Source organism: Nematolebias whitei, chromosome 16 (genome assembly GCF_014905685.2).
Source record: "Nematolebias whitei isolate Nwh7 chromosome 16, NemWhi1, whole genome shotgun sequence".
Classification (NCBI taxonomy): Eukaryota; Metazoa; Chordata; class Actinopteri; order Cyprinodontiformes; family Rivulidae; genus Nematolebias; species Nematolebias whitei.
The window spans coordinates 16,960,307-16,967,067 of NC_056513.1; positions in this window are offsets into that span (position 1 = coordinate 16,960,307).

Below are 6,761 nucleotides of genomic sequence, written 5' to 3' on the forward strand. Positions count from 1 at the left end.
TTCTTTGCACAGTCAGTTCTGGGGTCTCCAAAGAAGTTTCCAGCATAACCCTCTTTGTTTGCTTAGCACTATGATGATCCAACAGAAAACCACAACATGTGTTCTTACATCTTAATACAAATGTTGAATAATTAGGGTTTCTTCAAGTTTCCTATGTGCCTTTTGGTAAGCAGCCTCAGTGTTATATTTTCAATTTGTTGTGAAGGTCAGGGGTCTGCAACCTTTGCGATAAAAAGAGCAATTTTTTCCTCTTTGGTTATCAATTATGATGTCCGGAACCACAAAATCTGCTACAACTGTGTACTGTCAACTGGTGGCCCGTGGACCACAAGTTTGTTGGGGCTTTTCCGGCCAGTTGGGGTGATATTATAAAACGAAAAATGTATAACTATTATTAACATTTATTGATATTGTTACATTTTAATACAAAAGAAAAGACTAGATTAATGTAAAGAAAGAAAAATATATAATTTTTTTATCAATTTTATAAAAATTAAAATGCTGAACTTTGCAAGCCTATGTTCGTTCTCCTAATTGTTGAAGAATTAAGTATCCTACTTAAAGCATAAAGTTAAACACTGTATAAAATTAGGCCAGTTTGTTGGATATCCAGTTACATTTTTAAAGAAAAATACTTTTGTTTTCTTTAACTTTGTTTTGTGTGTTTTGTTCTTAGTGTTATCAAAGTTACTCACCGTATTCCTTCTCAGCAGTGGTGATTTTAGCCTCTTTTGGGGGGTGCTCAAGCACCACTGAATTTCAACTCAGCACCCCTGAAAAATTAAGAAACCGTTATTACGATTTTGTAAGGAAACTCAGTTCTCAAACCTTAGATTCACCAAAATATTGAATACATTTGGAATAAATTAAACTTAAACGGACCAGTAAAATCAGATTTTTTTTTTTTGCATGCGTTGGATCCTCAACACCACCTGTTAATCATTCCAGTAGGCTCATCAGCAAGTGGCCAATCGGCAATCTCAATTTGTCCCACAATGAATGCTCCTTACCGGCTTTATGCACGCTTTGCAGTCTGAGGGGTTTCGTGAAAAATCATCAGAAAGATGATTAAACATTAGTGGGGAACATGTAATTCAGACACGTGTTACCCTGAGCATTAGAGGGTGTTTAATACAGTGTATTCATTTCACAAACTAAACGAAGTTTGGAAAATGTAAAAGATGGATGAAGGCTGGTGGGTGACCTCATGAGCAGCTCAATTAGCTCAGGGTTAGGATGTGTAAGAGAAGCGGAGCGTGGTCTATTCACACAAGGGGAGCTGTTGGTCAGGCTACTTGTTGTGCCGTGCTCTTTAAAATAGTTATTGAATCAAGTGCTTATATATGTAGGTAAACGTAGATGTTTAACAACCTGTTAAAATACACCAGAATGCAGGAAATGGCATCAACTTTATTAAAAGTTTTCTGGGGGAGGACACCCAGACTAGAATTGCATTTGGGTCCAATCAACCAGACCCGGCCCCAGCCCACAGCCATCATCTCCAAACCCCACCCGATCCGACGAATTAACAGTAATTGCAGGTCCGAACACGAAAAAATCTGACATTTTAATTATGCTTTGACTGCTTATATCACTGACTATTACTAACGGTTGGTGGACAAGCGTGGCTGAGTAAATGGGGCAGAAGATCAGAGCTGAGGAGTCATCAAAGAGTATTAAATGCTTTCCCTGTTTCTGCCTGCATCCTGTCTGACATGTCGGATACTTTGTGATCTCACCTGTTTGGGTCGTCGGCCGCGCGCTTCCGCTGAGTGCTGTGGCTGAATGAACGTCCATTTAGGCGATGGATTGCTCTGGCAGTAGTCCATCTGAAGCTTAACTGAACGTTTTACCTCTTTCAACTGGCCGGTCAGCGTGTGGCCAAATGGCCACGTGCAGCTGACGATTTTATGGCAAGCCATGTTGGCATATAATTGGATCGTTGGCCGTGCGCATCCCTGATGCAATAAAAAGCCCAACACCAACCCGGCTCGTACATTAAGCACATTATTATGGCCCGGCCCGGTCCAAATCCGGGTAGGGCGGGGCCAAGCTTCGGGTTCAGGTTAGAAGTGACAGCTCTAACCCAGACCCCCCCCCCCCACCCCCCACCAATATTACAAATGCTTCTGACACAGATGGCTACCACGTTGTTCAAGCTAAGAGCCATTGTCAGCACTGGGGGCTGAGCACACCTAAAGGTCATATTCTAGAATCACCCCTGCTTCTCAGCAACTTGTCTTAAGGATATTCCAAAACATTCTAGTGGTTTTGAGAGAACGATCACTCTGTGAGACTGCAAGTCGACTTAACAAAGTTGCTAACAAACTACTAGCATGATGTAGTCCACGTTTTATGCCTTGTATTGTACTATTCTTGACATGTTTGAAAATGTTAGGAAATCTGATAAAACTAGTAATTTTCATTGATGGCAATAACTTAAATAAAATTCAGTTTTATTTTAGTTTTGGTCAAAGCCTGAACGAGCCGCTGCAGAGTATACCAAAGAGCCACATGTGGCCCCAGAGCCGCAGCTTGCAGACCCCTGGTCTAGGTGAACATGTTTCTATACGCCTCCATCACTTCTCGGCGGACTTGTAGTTGTTCTGTTGATGGGTTCTTCCTCTTGATCTGAGGACCTTTGCAGAGTTCCAACAGTCCTATTAGTTGCTTCTCTGTTCTGTTTGCTCGTCCTGTCAGTTTAGGTGGACAGCCATGTCTCGTCCGTGGGACATTTGATGTTTGGGATGTTGTTTTATAAACTAAATATGCTTTAGAATCCTCCTCAACTTTATCCCTGATGTGTCTGGTGTGTTCCTTGGCCTTCATGATGCTGTCTAAGTGCCGCTGAATAATTTTTCAAGGCACTGCACACGATCAAGAGAGAGGTAATATTAAAGTAGTCAAAATTCAAGAGGCACAACAGGTTTTAAGGCTTTGAACTTTCACACAGTATTGTGCGGGGAAAAAGCAAAACATGGGAAAAAAATGAAGACTCTCATCACTTTAGTGTTTGTGTTGATGTTTCAATAATCATATCAGGCGTTGTACATTGTTCAAACATTTACAGTTGAAAAATGACTTGAATAGGTAATGTGATAAAAATTGAGTCTAAAAGTGTTATTTGTCATCAATTATAAAATCATGTGTGTATAAATGAAAAAAAAAATCAAATTAATTGCATTAAGAGCAAAGATCAGTTTGTTGTCATATTTGTTCTCTTTGCTGCTCCGTTCTAAATTATATGCAGATTTTCTTAAATTTAACTTTGTGTTATATCTGCCTGATTTTGTGGAAATTGGAACTTTCAAGGCAATGTATTATTATTTTTATTTTTTTTTCTGATTTAAAAGAAAGAAACTCTCCAACACATTCTCAGGTTTTGTCGTACTTGTGCAAAAAGTATTCTTGTAAAAATAAAAAATAAACATTTTTGGAATATTTATATTTATGGCTTTCATTCAATCGTTATTTATTCGGGTTAGCCTCATTGACTTCGGGGACTCATTTAAGAGACCTGGTTTTAACAAAGAGTGATGACAACAGTAGACAATCATAAAAGAAAGCATACAAATTGAGAAGAATAAATGAAATAAAATGGAATTAAAGAAAGGAAACAATAACAGCTACAATGTAAACCGATGTAGAATAGTAAAAACAGGAACATGTCTGCATAGGTTTTTGCCATGAACTTAGCAGATGTTTGAAGACACTTAGAGAGGTCAAGGTCGAGAGCTGTGGATCTTTTTGCAAGGTATTCCAGGAAACAGGAGCAGAGTTGAAGAAGGCCCTTTTACATAGTTCGGTCCGCACTGAGGGAACACTGCATGTAATTATGTCCTGAGAGTGCACGCTGTAGCTGCACTCACGTAGTGATATGTAGGAGGAGATTTATGAAAGCAACAGACCAAGAAGTGATTTATAGATGAAAATGTACCAGTGAGAGAGGCTATGTGAAGTTAATGATGATCAGTTAACACAGAGTGCAGTGATGGGTACGGTAGTTACAGCAAGTTATGAATCTTAGCGCACTGTGATAAACAACGTCCAATGCCTGCAAGGTGCTTGTAGTGGCGTTCATGTAAATAATGTCACTGTAGTCAATGGAAGAAAGGAAAGGCACAGTTAGAAGGCATTCCTAGCATTCAGGCTTAGAGGAGATTGATTTCTGAAAAAGAAACCCAATTTAACTTTTGGTTTCCTTACCAAGTTTTCCAAGAAAGATGCAAATTGACCAAGACACCCAAATATTTGTAGAAATCAAAAACTCAATAGGAGCACCATTCATAGATAAAATTGAGGAAAGGACTGCTGGGTCCGACTTCCTGTTTGAAAACAGCATCCCTTTGGTTTTGTTGGCATTTAGAACAAGTTTGAGATGGAATAAATCCAACTGGATGATGTCAAAAGCGGATTGCAAAAGCTGGAAAGCCTTAGCAAATGATCTAGCTCGACCATAGACTGTGTCATCAGCATAAAAATGTAAGGATGCATCAGGTATGGTGTGACTTACATTACCTCTATGTAGATTGTGAGGTAGGTCCTAAGACTGAGCCTTGTGGTACACCATAATGTGGCTTGCCAGCTTCGGGTGTTTTTAACCTCTTGCTGACTATAAATCAGTTTTTCCTCTGACAACTCAAAATTCTTTATGGTGAAACTGTGCAAGAGATGTGTTTTTCTTCATCCATCCATTTTCTTCCGCTTATCCGGGGTCGGGTCATGGGGGTCTTCCTCTGGGTCTCCTCCCGGTGGGACGTGTCCGGAACACCTCACCAGGGAGGTGATCAGGAGGCATCCTAACCAGATGCCTGAGCCACCTCAACTGGCTCCTGTCGACGTGGAGAAGCAGCGGCTCTACTCTGAGTCCCTCCCGGATGACCGAGCTTCTCACCCTATCTCTAAGGGAGAGTCCAGACACCCTGCGGAGAAAACTCATTTTGGCCGCTTGTATCCAAGATCTCGTTCTTTCGGTCACAACCCAAAGCTCATGACCATAGATGAGGGTAAGAATGTAGATCGATCGGTAAATTGAGAGCTTCGCCTTTTGACTCAGCTCTCTCTTCACCACGACAGACCTGTACAGCGCCCGCTTCACTGCAGATGCTGCACCTATCCGCCTATCGATCTCACGCTCCATTTTTCCCTCATTCGTGAACAAGACCCCAAAATACTTGAACTCCTCCACTTGGGGCAGGACCCCCTCTCTGACCCAGAGAGGGCAATCTACCCTTTTCCGGATCAAGACCATGGCCTTGGATTTGGAGAAACTTATCCTCATCCTGGCTGTATTGCACTCGGCTGCGAACCACTCCAGCGAAAGCTGTAGATCACGATCTGATGAAGCCAACAGGGCTACATCATCTGCAAAAAGCAGAGACGCAATCCTAAGGCCACCAAAACGGATCCCCTCAACACCTTGGCTGCGTCTAGAAATTCTGTCCATAAAAGTTGTGAACAGAATCGTGACAAAGGGCAACCTTGGTGGAGTCCAACTCTCACTGGGAACGAACCTGACTTACTGCCGGCAATGTGGACCAGGCTCTGACACCTGTCATGCAGGGACCTAACAGCCCGTATCAAAGGGCCTGGTAACCCATACTCCCAGAGTACCCCCCACAGGGTCCCCCGAGGGACGTGGTTGAACGCCTTCTCCAAGTCCACAAAGCACATGTAGACCGGTTGGGCAAACTCCAATGCACCCTCCAGGACCCTGCTGAGAGTATAGAGCTGGTCCAGTGTTCCACGACCAGGACGAAAACCGCACTGCTCCTCCTGAATCCGAGGTTTGACTATCCGATGGACCCTCCTCTCCAGAACCCCCGAATAGATCTTACCAAGGAGGCTTAAGAGCGTGATCCCCCTGTAGTTGGAACACACTCTACGGTCCCCCTTTTTGAATAGGGGGACCACCATCCCGGTCTGCCAATCCAGGGGAACTTCCCCCGATGTCCACGCAATACTGCAGAGTTGCGTAAGCCAACACAACCCTACAACATCCAGAGCCTTAAGGAACTCCGGGCGAATCTCATCCACCCCTGGGGCCCTGCCACCGAGGAGCTTTTTAACCATCTCGGTGACCTCAGCAACAGAGATTGGAGGGCCCGACCTTCATGTTTTTGTTAAATTTGATCAGTAAGACAACCCCATCTCTGTGTCATCTCATGTAATACCAGAGGCCTTAAACTGGACCACATGTTTGTCAGCTGAAGATAAAGAGTTTCAGGTAATCAAGTCAGACTGGTTTTACTGTGAATACTGATCCTGTGAAATCAGTAATAGTATTGTTTTTGTGGAAAAAAATGTTTCTTATGGTTATTGCTGAAAAAAATGTTGAAAAACTTTGGTCATATCTCATATGGCTGCAGCTCATTACATAAAATCCATTTGTTATTTATTTTTGTGGTTTCTGTAACTGAAAAAAAAAGCACAAATGTTAAGGTTATCAAAGGTTAGTGGGTGTTTGAATCGAGGTAAGAGCAAGACAGCCACTTACATATTCTGCCAAAGAGCTCCCTCAAGCGTTGAGGCAAAAAATAACAGTTCAGTATTCTAGAAACCTCTCTTGTCTGTAATTGAATTACAAAAATCAGATTGCAAAAACTCTATTTTTATTCAAATATCAACTAAATCACAAAATCTTCAGTCCGGACTGAATTCACTGAGGTAATACAACTTGAATACACACACACACACACACACACACACACACACACACACACACACACACACACACACACACATATACATATATATATATA